General features: G+C 42.0%; 1 protein-coding gene across 1 annotated transcript in view; it reads left to right on the top strand.

Annotated features, from left to right (window-relative positions):
• The first annotated feature begins 6,901 nt into the window (after positions 1-6,901).
• Positions 6,902-15,474, top strand: part of PTBP3 (polypyrimidine tract binding protein 3) — a 122,216-nt gene continuing 113,643 nt past the window's right edge. The window contains exon 1 of the mRNA XM_032763591.2: positions 6,902-7,126. The gene's annotated coding sequence lies outside the window, so the exon portion shown is untranslated. The remainder of the gene's footprint in view (positions 7,127-15,474) is intronic.

Below are 15,474 nucleotides of genomic sequence, written 5' to 3'. Positions count from 1 at the left end.
CTGATGATACAAAGTTAGAAGGCATAGTCAATAAAGAGGAGAATTGGAACGTTACACAGGAACATCTAGATGATCTCGAAGACTGGAGAGACATAAATGGGATGAAATTTAATAGCATAAAGTGCAAGGTCACCAACTTGTGGTCTAACAATAAGAATTTCTACTACCAGCTTGGGGCTCATCAGTTGGAAGTGACGAGGAGGAGAGCGAGCAAGGCGTTTGGGCCAATCACAGGATGATTATGAGCCAGCAATGCGATGCAGTTGTAAAAAAAATAAATGTGATCCTAGGATATATCAGGAGAGGCATTTCCCGTAGAGATATTGAAGAATTAATGCCATTGTACATGACATTAGTAAGACCCCATTTGGAATTCTGAGTACAATTCTGGTCACCCATGTTCAAAAAAAGATGAATTCAAACGGAACAGGTACAGAGAAGAGCTACTAGGCTGATCAGAGGGATGGAAGACTTGTCTTATGAGAGGAGACTGGAAGAGCTTGGCTAGTTTAATATCACAAAAAGAAGGCTGAGAGGGGATCTGATTGCTCTCTAAAAATACATTAGGGGGTAATACCAGGGAGGGTGAAGAGCCACTTAACCAAAAGGCAACACTGGCACAAGAACAAACAGATGTACACTGGTCATAAATAAATTCAGACTAGAAATTAGAAGACGGGTTCTAACCATCAGAGGAATGAGATTCTGGAACAGCCTCCAAATAAGAGTTGTGTGGGGCCAGGCAACTTAAGAGAGATAGATAAATTTATGAATGGGATTGCATGACAGGATTGCTTATGATGGTGGGGGGCTGGGATCAGCAGGCCTGGGGTTCACTTCCAGTGTATTTCTTTTGTTCCTGAAGGTCATGCTTCAGGATTTCCGCTGGCCATCTGCAGGAGTCAGGAAATGATTCCTCCCCCCGATATATTGTGTGGGTTTTTTGTTTTTAAATCTTCTTCCTCTGAAGGATTAGGGATGTCAGCAGCTGGAGATGGGACATTGGATGGGGTGGGCCAGAGCTCTGAGGTGGCACCAAGCATTCTCTCTCTCGAGTGCTTGGCTGGCTGGTTCTTGCTTACATGCTCATGAGTCTAATTGATCACCATCTGTGGGGTCCAGCAGGAATTTTCCCTCAGGTCAGATTGGTAGTAACCTTGGAGATTTCTTGACTTTCTCTGCAGCATGAGATGCGGGTCAGTTGCCAGGATTATCTGGGTTTCTCTCACTTAATCATTTCCCTGCCATTGCAGGGATCTCAGTCCTTCCTATTCTCTGCCTGTAGTACATAATAGTCTACTCTCGAGTTGGCTGTAATATTTTGGGTTTATTTTGGTTGTTGGGTTTAGTGTGCAGTTGATGGGTGATGTTGGCGGCCTGTGTTATACAGGAGATCAGACTAGGCCAGCGGTTCTCAATCCATGGGCCATGGGCCACATGCGGCCAAATTAGCACACAGATGCAGCCCAGCTGTGTGTTAAAGGCTGCGGGCCCCAGGGGTCCAGGTTACTGGCTGCCTGGCCACCCAGCACCTTGGGGTCCGGGCTGCCCGGCTGGGCAGGGTGCAGCATGGCACAACAAAATTGGGGTCACTGGCTGGCCCCATGTGGTGGGGTCCGGGGCTGCCGCTCAGCCAGCCCCACAGGGTCTGGAGCTGCTGACCCAGCAGGCCCTATGTGGTGGGGTCCGGTGCTGTGGTTGGCCATGCAGAGGCGCTGGGGCTGGCATCAGGGCTATGAGACAGCCCCGGGTTTGGGTTCTGGGCTGTTGCCCGGCTGCTCTGTGACCTGGTCTGAGTGGCTGGGTCCAGTGTCGGGGTTGCCGCTCAGCCCTGCACAGCGGGGCCTGGGGGCCCTGCCGCCAGGCCCCCCGCCCAGGGCTCCACTCCTGGCCCCACTTTGTGGAGGTGTCTCTGGGTGGAAGGCGCTGGGCAAAGGGGTTGGGGGGCGGGCAGGGCGCTGTGGTTCTCAACCTGTGGCCCACAATGATAAATCGGTTGAGAACCACTGTACTAGGTGATCTGGTAGTCCCTTCTGGCCTTAAATTCTGTGACAGTGACTCTGTGATTACATATGATACGCCAATCCCACAAGTCGTCTAGTCACCAAGAGCGAGAAACAAATGCATCATACCTACAGCTCTTAATCATTCACTAGTCTGACAGTGTAATTTGGATGAGGAGTTGAAATTTGGGACTTGACAGTAATTAGCCAGTTTGAACTGGACTCTTTAATGCTGAAAGAACACTTCATTACCTTGCCAACTCTTCAGATCTCATTAGATAAAAATGACTAGAAAAGAACAAAGATGATGTTAAATTGAATGTTGATGGAAGAGATTAAATAACTTCTTTCATCTTCAAAGAAATCCTCACAACACCCATGTGAATTGAATAAGGAATATCATCTCCATTTTACAGATGGACAAACTAAAACACTGAGGCCCAGATCCACAAAGAAACTTAGGGGTATAATTGCGGGGTTTAGTTTGGGTTTAAATCCATGTCCCAGTTCTAGGCTCAACTGTAGTCTACAAAACTCCCACTGAATTCTGTGGCTGCCTAAACTTACTTGGCGCCTAAATTTTCAGGTTAAAATTACCCTCAGCACCTAAGTTTTTCCCTCTGAGCATGCACGCTGGGCGTCCAGACACCTGTCTCCTGCCTAAGCTCCAGAGAGATCCACAAACAGAGGGAAGACAGGGATTCATCTGCATAGCTCACATGTGGGGCCAGATCTGGTAGATGTGCTTAGAGGCCACATACCAGATTGGGCCCCAGTCAAATGAATAATTTTAGCCCCATGATTTGTACTCACCTGGGAGGAGGGAGATGCAGGTTCAATTCCCTTCAAGCATGTAGTCTGCAACATAACATGGCAACTGTTTGCTTAGGAAAAGAGGACAGCTTTATGGTGATGAGAAATTGGAAAGAACTTTGTGATAACATGACTGCCTATGTATGGCAGGTGACTATTCAACCCTATTGAATATTCTACCCTATTCAAATCCTTTCTCAGCCTGATGGGTGGGTTGAACCTGGGTCTCCCACAACCCAGCTGAGTGCTTTAACCAGTGGGCTAAAAGTTATACAATAAGATCATCTTCTGGCCCATTTTGTGCAGTGAGGCAGGAGCCTAATTAATTCTCATAAGAAACAACTTAGGTGCCTAAGACACTGGACTCCGGGAGAGGGGATTCCCAACTCAAGCTTTGTGAATCCATATTTGTGAATCATAGGGTTGTTCCTGTCATTTTCTAGGTGCCTAAAAGTTAGGTGTTGCAACATGAAGCACTGCAACACCCCAGAGAGATTAGTCATTTGTACAAGGCCACTCTGAGTCAATTAAAACAGCCAGATTAGGAATATGAGGATTCCTGAGTCCCAGCACTGTACTCAACCAATGGACTCTGTTGCCTTTCTGCACGTACACAGAATGTAATTTTCTTGGGAATTATTTGTGACTACAATTTGACTTGAAAAGAACATATTAATTACATGTCAAACAAATACAAAACTGATCTCCTAAAATGTATAACTTGAAATTGTTGGAGAACACATTTTAAAAATCCTAAACATTATAGCCGATCCATTTGGGCTTTAATCAGAACAATGCTAAAGTATTCTTTTAAAAAAAGTTTAACATCCATGTAGTCTGCAACATAACATGGCAACTGTTTGCTTAGGAAAAGAGGACAGCTTTATGGTGATGAGAAATTGGAAAGAACTTTGTGATAACTTGACTGCTACAGGTTCTTTAATGACCTTATGCCTATGTATGGCAGGTGACTACGTTGGGATCAAAAGCAAAATAAGATGGGACAGATATTTATAGTGTAAAGGAGTATGTTAGTGTATAGATTATTAGGATATGGACTATATATCTGATGAGAATATATGAATGTTAGTTCATTTAAATGTTATGTAAGTAAGCTGAACAAAAGTCCTTTAGTGTAAAATTCTTCTTTCTCATAACTAAATTACAAAGAAAATATTCGGCTTCTGAAACAACGAAACAATAGTTTGTCTATAACAGAGCATGTTGACTAATCATGATTGTTTAACCATCTTTTGTTTGTTGAATAGGCTAGTTATATACACAGATCCTGATTATGTAATTAGATATGTGCACAAAGACCTTTGGGTTTGCTTGAATCCCATTTAAGTATACCATATACTCCTTTCAAGCAACCATATAATTTTCCAGTACCTTTATAAAATAGTTGAGTGGAATATATATATATATAATTTATACCTCACTGACCTCAATGGAGTTACACCAGGGATTAACGTGCCACTCAACTTCTACAGAAATGCCTTGTTGCCTTTTACAGAAGTTGCCTTGTTGGAGTTAGAAGGAGAGACAAAGGTCAAAAGAGGCAACCAACCAGAGGAAGAGAAAAATAGAGAAGCTAGGCGGCTACTGAAAGTGAAACAATGAAAACAGGGCATAGAGATTGGGAAATCTACTCTCAAAGCACAAGTTTGCTTCCTATCAAAATTAAATTCTTCTAACCCTGAGAGGACCTTCACAATATGTTTGCTTTTCTCTTCCATTGCAGCAAATAAAAACAAGGTAATTAATGTTTGTTCCAAATCTCTACTGGCCTGGGGTACCAACAGGGAATGGAAGTGAACTTAGGTTTCTTGAATGGCAGTGAAGTCTATAATTTGTTGATGAGTCTGACCTACTTTTATTTTTGTACCAATTATAAAAATATTCTCCATAGTATTTTAAAATAAGACATCAAATTTAGCTTGTAATAAGAAACATCTGTATTCTGCCATAAAACGCTGGGACTTTTTTCTTAACATAACCTCTAAGGAAAAGACTTTTTAAGGACTCTGAAATGAGTTATTAATATTTCCCTCTCTCTAGTGATGGTGTTTTCATTATCATAAATTTTGAGTGAGAGGCCCTGATTAAGGTTCAGGAGGAGATGCACTTTCAAATTCACGTTTTCTGCCAAGTATCTGTGGATTCTATTTCAATGGCCTATAATGTGGCTTTTTGATCAGATGTTTGTTTTGCTTCTCTATTTTGGGGGAATATAAAAGTAATCTTACAAATTCTCCTGTATCATTAACAAAATCTTGACTCTTACTCTTGGGAATTTACCATTTAGATTCAAATTAAGCCCTCACCATCCTCTTCATTTTGAAGGGTGACCCTCATTTTTAAAACCCATATTTCTCTCGGATCTGCACGAACTTGCTGTCATTTCACTTTCAACTACTCTAGAATACTTACATGAAATTTAAAAAAACCCTGAACTTATAGGAAGTATTTGTAATCCTCACCTCAGCTCATTTTAATTTTCCTGCAGTAAAAATGTTATCATGTCTTCTATTTCAAGTCTAGGCAGCAGGGTGAGATCAGAGTACTGTGAAGCTTGTTGGTTTTGGTTTGCATGGGGTTCAACCAAATGTCTTGTCTTTTTGTTCCACTGTATGCTTTACCCACCCTCAATTTTGCTTTCATTCTGAAGCATCTAACCATAACCTGGCCTAGGGTGGAAACCATCTGAAACCAGACTTTCACCTTTTCCATGTGAGACCTTAACTCAGCACAAGTTTGTGAATGCAGACTGACTTTAAAAGGCTTGCTCAGCTTTAGAAGACTTGAGGTCATATACCCCTTTGAGTCAGCATGTGGTATAGTGAATCCAGCTGTCCTCTGCAACAGCCACCATTGTTATTATTTGTACTGTGGTAGCTTCCAGATAACTCAATCAACCAGTAAGCTGCATGTTGTACAAATACAGATGGCGCCATTGTCCTTTCTGCAAAGAATTTACATTCTGAGACCCCCGAGCTGCAGCTGAATCCACATGAACAGCTCTTTGCCCCAGAGCGGTCATGCAATAGGATTTTCACAGGTGTAAGGAATTGGTGTCTAGCATTCTTAAGAGGAGTGCATATGAGAAAGAAGGGAACACTGAAATACACCTTTATATATCTACAATTCAGTCTGGTATTTTGGTACTTTTCCTATTTATAAACTTTTCACTTTTCACTCAGTGCTATCCACTATCAGTGCTATCCACTACAGCAGTGGGGCAAGTAACACACTTGGCCATACCCAAGGAGACAAATAAATTCCCCCTGCTCATCTGAATCCTTTGCAGTCGTTGTACAAGCGCTCAGGCATGCATCGCAGAACAGGTGGCAGCTTCACCGCAGGGCACCTCTGGGTGCAAGAAAGGCAGAGCCTGGTCCTGAGTGGGGTGAGGAACACCCCATCCCCCCCCCGTCTCTCCGCCCCTGAAAGGCAGGGGCATCATCGTGCCTGGCCCAGGGCGGAGTTGGGGCATGACACCCCAGAGAGCTGCAAACAGGGCTGACGGGGCAGGGGGGGGGGGCAATTGCAGGCCTGGAGCGCCACCAAAACGTGGTCTAAGTGGGCGGGGCCCCAGGTTTCCATTTCTCCACAGGCGCCTGTCTGCCCCAAGGTGACACCCCCCCAGTCCCACGGCTCCCCAGCCTGTCTCCAGCGCCCCGCGATCCCTCACGGGGGACGGGGGGGTCACACCCTCGTTCCTGGGACAGATGCCCGGCCCCTTGCTCCGCATGAGGCTGTTCCTCAGGCCCGGCTCGGCTACGAGCCAGTTCAGAACAGAAACCAGCCGCCTATCGCTACGGGAGCAGAGCTGAGCATCTCCCAACCACCGGGAGCGCGCAGTGCGCCTGCGCCGGGGAGGTGAGAGGCGGGGAGAGGACCGGAAGGGGCGGCTTCGCGCACACATTACGCGGATATGTGGCCAGGGTATGTGGCGCGCGCTGAGCGGCCCCGCAAGGAACGTCGGGGGCGGGGCGAGGCGAGGCGAGGCGAGGCAGGCGCGCGCCGGCGTGCGCGCCTTGCGCCGGCGACGTCGGGCGCTTGCTCCTGACGCACGCGCGCTTCCTCACGCTGAGGTTGGGCCTGGGTGTGTCGCCTGCGGAGGGCGCCCCCCACTCACCGTACCGCATGGAGAAGGGCAGCCGCTTCAGCCCTACTCGTCCTCCCTACCCGAGCTCCTCTCCATCCTTCTCGCGTTTCCCCTCTTCGTGCCACCCGCCGCCGCGCCGCTTCCTCCCTCCCTCCCTCCCCCGGTCCTCGCTGCTTCTTCCTGGTCTGTGCATGGATGGGTGAGTACCTGCCTGCCCCCGCAGTGGCGCGGGCGCGCTTGCGTGGGTGGGGTGCGAGCCTGCCCCGCCGCCGGTGCCGCTTCAGCTCGCGACGCGAGCATGGTGGGGATGTGGCTGGGTTTAGCGAAGGGTCCTGAGGCCGGCGGGCGGGCGGGCGGGGCGGCAGGTGGGGGGCTGACTCGCCTCCCCCGGGCTGGTGGGGCCCCGCCCGTTGTCTGAGGAGGGTCGGGCCGTGGGGGTTCCCGGCGGGGGGCGAACCAGGCCCTTGAGGCGGGCGGGGGAGAGGGTCCAACTTTTTGCTGACATGGGGTGAGGCTGAAACTTGGCGTGTCAGCGGCCGCCGCGGCCCCTCCTGCCCCGGGGGGAGGGGGCAGTTTCGGTTTGCAGCAGGAGCTGCGGCTGCGGCCGTTGGCAAGGGGAAGTGCCGCGCACGGGAAGCTTTGGCCCTGGTGGGTGGCGGGTCCCCTCGCTCAGCAGCGGGGCGAACAACAGGGCGAAGGGGAAGGAAGCGTGCGCCGCGCTAGTGAAGCCAGCCGGCCCGGACAGGCTGAACTGGATGCTGGGAGGGAGGGGCTGTGTGTGGAGTGGAGCCTCCCAGGCTGCGGGTTATTGTCGGAGCTCATGATCGTTTCACGGAGTATGGTTCAGGCAGTGTCCCTGCCTGGCCTTAGGTTAAAGGGTTGAATATGGTCTGATTTTCAGGGCAGTGTTTCTGATTTGGAGTTTTCTCTGTTGGAGGAGACTGCACCGTATGTTAATGTAAACAACCGTTGCGGAGACCTAAATCTGTCAAAGCTATCGTTTTGTTTTTATGCTGGTGTAGCTCTGTTGACTTGAGCATAGTTACTCCTGATTTGTAGTGGTGAGCGGAGTGACTTTATATAATATGTTTTTCCCCTGTCGAATAAGATTTCATGGTAGATTATACGAATGTTTTAAATGTTCACAACAATTAATTTGGACTCTTGCTGGATATATCACAGAGATGGACCTCTAAGTACCTTTTTGCCACTTCAAGTTAAACATAATTAAACAGACACATGCTATTTTGAATTCACAATTCTGAATTGTAAAGTGACAATTTAATAACATTCTTGAAGACTGTAATTCAAAGCTGCAATTTAAGTCCATGCCTTCATGTTAGCAATTTTTTGTATGAAGCAGGAAACTTCTGGATTCTGGGATGTTGAACTACAGTCACTATATTACTGGAGCATTGCTGTTGAAACAGAGTTCTGTGTTTGAATGAAGCATAACTGCTTCACCATATTATTACAAATTGCTCCCTGACCTTATGAATCTTAGTTATATACTTTAAATACCATTTAAAATAACTTGAAGGCCTTGCTCCTGCAAACACTTAAGGTAACACTTTATGCAGTGAGTAGTCCTTTTGTCTTCAGTTGGACTACTCACATGCCTAATTAAGCACATGTATGTTCACAGAATTGAAGTATTAATATGTACATGTTTACAACAGTTTTTAACAGGAGGTTATTCAAAACCCAGTTAGTTTCAAAAATAAAATTTAAATTACTTGTGAGTTTCCTTGACAATATTGGTTTTTAAACCAAAAAATATGATTACAAACTGAAGAAATATTTTGCATGATTACATTGAGTTTCCATAATCATATATGTATGTTGTAACAACAATAGGAAGAAAAATGCTATGGAAGTCTGACTTTAAGTACATGGTATTACTTCAAAACCCAGTCCCATTCCGCTGTCAATTTAAAATCCAATCTGACTTTTTTTTAACTTCAAGTACTTACAGGTACTTGACACCTAAGAATACTGAAACAAATTATGGACATACTATATTTGTACAGCACCTAACACAATGAAGCCCAAATTAGTCAGTCTTCTAGTGCTACATAAATGATGATGATGATAGAGTTGGCAGCCTTCCAGCATAATGTTCTTTTGGAAGATGCTGATTCATCTAAAGCTACATGTTTTGCAGAAATGTGTGGGTTTTGACAACATACTGTTAAATGGAACTGAAGGTTTTAACATTATTGGTACGGAAGTTATGATTTTCTTTTTTTTTGAAAAAACAAATTTTAAAAATTATAAAAATTTGAAAAGTAAAACATTTTGTTCTGATTAGAATGATTTTTATTTTTTTTTAAAAGGAAACTTAGGGTTTGGTTTTTTTGTTCTGTTCCAAAACAGATCCCACCCCCACCACAGAATTTCATATGAACAAAAATTCTGGGTTCCCACCTAGGTCTGGGCATTTTCTGTCCTTTTTTTTTTTTTTTTTTTTCCACTTTGTGTAGTTAGTTTTTCTCTATGTAGATTTTAAGGCTTCAACAGGAAAGGGGGTGGGGGAATGCAAGTACTACTAGATAGTAGATGTAAATATCTGAAAATGCTTTTAATTCAGTTTTAAGTGACAAGATTTCAAGTTGAACAGCATCCTTTCCTGTATATAAATAGTGAACAGTATACAAATTGTATAGGTTTGAATAATTGTATTTGTGTAACTGTATTTGAAGCCTCTAATAAAGTGGAAAGATTTTGTTTTGCAGATGATAGTCTTTTCTTACAGTCTTTAGAATAGTGTGTGACACACAACATAGTTTCAGTAGCTAAGTACAGCTGGGCTAGTTAAAGGTGAATTACTTTTTTTGCACATGAGGTCCTGCTTTTGATAACCTCATGTGTCTTTGGTAAAGGATCTTAGGGTTGTTAATATCTGCTTAGATTTTCAAAACTTAGGTGACTTTGTTTTCAGTTTCTGGGTGCCCATTTGAAACTTGAAGAAAGTTTTATATTTAGTGGACGCCTGCAGGCACTCTGAAAATTGGGCCCCTTTTGGGTTTCTCAGGTTGAAATCCCAAAATTGGTAGTTAGTTATGAAAACTTAAGCCTTCAAGAAAGGCATAATAAAATCTTAAAAATTTAAATAAATCCAATGCTAGCCTGGTTTTAGTCTTAAATTCCTGAGAACTTATTTCATAACAAAAAAATCTTAATTATATAAATCTTCAAAATGATTAAAATATTTTATAACATTGTTGAGAAAGAAGTTGCATGTTATATATTGAAGTTGTTGTGCAAACTATACATACAGGAGGAACTTCATTTTTATGGCATACTAAGGTTCATTTATACCTAAAACCAATGCTTAGTGAATGCAAGGTTATACTAAATCAGAGAGGATTCATGTATTTTTCTAAGGAGTTCAGAACTTGATTTTTGCAACATTGTTCTTATGCATGGCAGCCTGAAGGAGTACCAGATTCCCTCTTTCATTGTCCCAGCGGAATGTAGTGAAGGGGAAATTGCATTTTAATTACTTTAGATCCAGGGGTGAGATTAAAAGAAAAAATATAAATCACTTCATCCATGATTGATTTTTTTTGTCTACCAAACACAATAGGAAAATATTTTTAAATAAGCTCAGTAGTTGCAACTAAAGTAATTGAGGTTATTTAAAAACATTGGAACAGTACTGGAACAATTAAAAATGAACTGAGTAAGCACAGTTATTAGGTATTCATTTACAAGATACATCCAGCCAGTTTGTTACTGGGTTCGATCTCTAGCTGCAACTGCTTCCAGTTGAAAAGGCCATTGAACTCTGCCACACAGAATGTTCTAGCCTTAAAGGTGCAGTAATCTTTTGCTCACCATCAAGGGTGGCTCTGGGCAGCAGAATTCCAGGGGTGACATGCCAGGTTGTGGGGTTTTTTGTGTTTGGTTTTTTTGTTTGCTTCAGCAGCTGCGCTCTCTGAATTTGGTTTCCTTTTTGTTTTTTTGCTTGGGGTGGCAAAAAACCTAGAGTCGGCCCTGCTCACCATAATTCTTAAGGCTTCATAGGCCACAACTTTTGTTTAGATTTATAATGCACTTCAGCTTTATTTAAACAGGTTTTTTTGTACCAATTTAATTGCATTTCTAAACCAGTATACTAAAATAGTGCAAAAAAAGTGTGTAAACAAGTCCTAAAAGAGCACTTATCCCAAGCTCTGGATGTTCTTGACAAACTGTTAAATATTTTTAATACATAAACTTTGTCGCTTATTAACAACACACCAGCAACAACATGCATAAAACAGAAAATTAATAAACCACCATCAGTATTTCCTCAGCCATCTTCCAGCTCTCGATGGGCCATGCAACATTCCATAAAGGTTAACAAATTCTGACTGTTATGAACCTGTGTGGGATGGACCCTAACACATTGCTCTGCCAACAGTCTCCCATTATCTCTTACACAGTTTGAGCTGTAGCTCAGGCATCTCCAGTGATTGCAAATGATGATAACCATATAAAATAATGTAGTGGTCTTCTGTGTGTTTGTTTTTTAATGAAATTCACCTTTTTAAAGTAAGTCTATGCCATAATTACATCAGGATATGATAGAGTTGGATTTAATTGTGTAATGAAAATATGGCTAGAGCACAATACTTGTAATTCTCTTACATTGTACGCTGGATGATTCAACAATTGCACAATATATGTATCCTTGATTTCATTTTGTCTATGTGACTGAAGTAAAACATTGATAATTTTTTTTTCTCAGCAAATTCATGATAAAGGATCAGGCATTTGAACACAGTTGTTGGTGCATGATTGATTTGAGTGTGCTGGAATTTAAAACTTTGCAGGGATAGCTTGTTCATTACAGGTGAACAGTCTCATAGAGCCTTCAGCTTGTACTGAGGAGGAAAGAAGCTAATAGTTTAACTCTTGAGTATTTGAAAAATATAGCTCAGGAAACTGATTCTGTACAATGTAATGTTCATAATGGTCTCTTTCAATCTTAAAAGGTTTGGCTGTAGATGCAGAAGTGTCGCTCAATACTCATTTTTCCCATGCTATGAAAGGTCCCCTCTGACACACATCACAGCTGAATGTTTTTAGAGCATGGATCATTGAGAACTAATAAAACATTGTTTAAATCTTCTTTATTTTGTTTTGGGTGCTCTTGTGTTCCACAAAAGTAATTTTTCACAACACTTGAAGAAAATGGTTATTTTTTTAAAATCCTGAACATGTGAAAATAAGAGTCTGTGTTTTAATGAGCATGCAAATAAAATAATTTTCAACAGAAGTGGTATAGTAGCCAGGACATCAGGATGAAGGGGAAAAAGAAGTTTTCTTGGTTACTACTGTTAATCCAGTTTTCCCCAAACTTCCATCCCAAGAGCTGGTGGACTGAACACTCATCTATAAGTCAATGGTGTAACCATTGATCTGTCTGACTGCTCTGAGATGAATTTTCTTAGTCATATCATTTCATGTCACTTCAACTGTCTGCCGTGCTTATTCATTCAAAGACATGATGCATGCGCAGTGGAATTTAGACTGGTTAGGGAGGACAACTGGATCAAAAGAACACAGCTGTAGTGTGTTTTAAAAAAAAGTGTTCATGCAGTTGCCCAAGTCTATGATATTGTCAATAATTCCTACTAAGACTCCACAATTTAACCAAAGCATTACTAACTTTTTATATGTGCACCATACACAGTCAGACGAGTGATCCAAAACTAGTATAATATTCAGATAGGAGCAGCAAAGTTGTTGGATTTTGTGGTCTATTCCCAAAGCAGGATTCTTTCTAAGGGATCAGTGATTGGTAACACCTTCATTGTCTTTGGATGGCGAATGTGCATATCATTGGTCACTTGCAGGATGGTCTTGTGAAGGAATGAAATACAACTCTTCTCCTTAGGCTGTAGGAGAGAGCTATATGGAGCTGTTCTTCTGCTTCTCAAAAGTATCTGGGGCAGAGTTTCCCTCTAAACCCTCGTTCGAATATCTTAACACCCAGGATGTGGGAGAACCTGGTTCAGTTCACCCTTTTCCTTGATATTTGGACTTGTATTTGTCATCTCAGGTGTGTCTGCCCTACCCATGGAACTAAAGAATCAGTCTTTCTCTGGCACAACTTAATGATATAATTTATACAAACTGCAACAGCTTCAACAAGAGAGATTGAGACACCCACATTAGAATATCCCACAGTCAAGTGATATAATATCCTCTCAGCTGCAGGTTGAATGTGCTAGGGTACTGTGGATCCCCACGCGACACATCATCTGGTGTGCTGATGGTCCAGTTGTTCCATCAGTGTCAAAATTAAGATTTAAATAGTTTAAAGTCAATAACTTTACTCCAATTTTAGTCTTATAATTGCAGACAGCATTTAGACGAGAATTTGGCATGGATCTGTAGAATCCTTCCCTTGGTCAGTTGCCTACTTCATTCACTGCACAGTGGTGGACATGTTCACCAAGTGAGGTTGGGGACCTGTGGAAGGACTCGATGATGATTATATGATTGTTCTCAATGTATATTCACCAAAAAGGAAAGTTGTGGTTTCTTGAGTGTGTTAAGGTTGCAAAGTAAAGCATTCAAACGCTTTTTTTGCAACTGCCTCTTTTAAAACTTCTATTTTCCACAGAATTTTGTAAATATAGAGCTCGTTGCAAGACCACTTTATAATGATGCCATACACACAATATAAACTTATTATGGCAAGGGTTTCTGCAGAAATTGGTATGCTTCAATATGCATCTTAAGCAAATACAGAAATGGGCAGGATTTATTTAATACCCACATGGATAAAAGAGTTTAAAAGTTTTTAGTTTCATCCAAAGTCCCATGTGCATACATAGGCACTAGATCTCTCTTTTCTTTTAGAAAATTGACTTTTTAATATTAGCTTTTATTATGTATATTAAAACATTATTTTAATAACTCTGTTTAGGTTAAAGCTACCTTACTAAAATAATACTAGATAGTCCTTATCTCCATACAGTTACCAAAACTTAAACTTTGTACTCAGCCTACTAAAACATTAGTGCCTTTTGGGGAGGAGCGGGGTGAGCATGTCAAAAAAATTTATATAATAGGAAAATATGTTTTGGAAAAAAAGCTGGGCTGCAGAATCTGCAGATTGAAAGCATTCATTTAAATAAAATAGTAAGATTCTAGGCTGTATGGTTGCGAGGAAAACTTAAATATAAACAGAGTATAGTGATTCACTGTTGTCGTCTTGAGACTCCAAATAGCTTGAAACAATGAATTGTAGAGTTGGTGACACCTTTGCCCTCCATTCATTTCACTGGGATGTTGAGAACTCTAAAGCTTAGAGTTGCTACTAATACCAATATTAAGGCCTGGTCTACACCTAAAACTTAGCTTGACCTAGTCCAGGGTGTGTAAAATTTATTCTCCTGTGCGATATACGGTAAATTTACCAAATCACCACTTTAGGCATGGCTAGGTCAACGGAAATATTATTCTATTGATCTAGTTACAGCCTCTCAGAGAGATGGGTTACCTACATTGATGGGAAGAAGCCCTTCCATCAATGGAAAAAGTATCTAAACTACAGTGTTACAGTAGGAAAGCTGCAGTGGTGTTGCTGAGCTGCTGTAGTTTAGACATATCCATAAGAGTTTTATTGCTGTTCATTTAAATGGGTGGAATGGGGTAGAGTATGGAAGCATTTCCCGATGGGAATGGGAAGTTGATGCAGGAAAGGAAATGCAGGGGAAGGAACAGAGGGAAAGGGAAGTGGTTGAAAAATGGAGAAAGGAGAACAGAAAGGGAAGACAGGACAGAATTGAAGTGTCATAAAAGTAAGCTTATTTTCCCCACTGAGTGAAGCCGGATGTAAGATAGCACTGAAAGAAATAGTAACTGAACTTTTATCCAATATATAAAGGTCTCATATTCTACCATCCATCTTTATGCAGATTTTTCATTGACAGCAGTGGGACTGAAAGTAGCATATAGTCCTAAATTTATACCTTAGTCCAAAGTGTTGTGAACTCTCATGATTTATTGCCACTCTTGCAACATTTGGTATCTTCTTAAAAGGCTCAGATCCTGGAGTCATGTGGTTAGGTGAAAATCTAAGGTTTTATTTATAAAAGTTCATTCCTGGCCCTTTATTGCAGAGGAAAAGCTTAAAAATGTGAACTCTAAAGCCTTCTGATTTTGAGTCATGTACCCCTTCCCCATTTTTTTTATAATCTTCATGATTTTGCAGGCCTCATTTAACATTTTTGGCCACTTGGTGTTGACAATGCTGAAATCATAGTTAAAAAGTTGAATTCTTTCTACAGAATGAATTTGATACCCCTAACCTAGTGTCTGGTGAAGCAGTTAAGGGTAGGTTAGGACAAATTTAATTGAGATGCTTTTGATAGTTTGACATACTTTCATGACATTTTTATGGATGTGTGGAAGGAAGTGATCTTTTAAAATGTAACTTTCTCATTTCTGTAAAATCCATATGCACAAGCTCAATTTTGAAGAACTGTGGAAATTTGGGCTACAAAAATAGACTTGGTACATGTAGTTCCAGGGGCAGGGGAGAGA

This window comes from Chelonoidis abingdonii, chromosome 6 (assembly GCF_003597395.2).
Source record: "Chelonoidis abingdonii isolate Lonesome George chromosome 6, CheloAbing_2.0, whole genome shotgun sequence".
NCBI classification, from domain to species: Eukaryota; Metazoa; Chordata; order Testudines; family Testudinidae; genus Chelonoidis; species Chelonoidis abingdonii.
The sequence above is the reverse complement of the archived record's forward strand: the minus strand, read 5'-3'. Positions and strand labels throughout refer to the sequence as shown.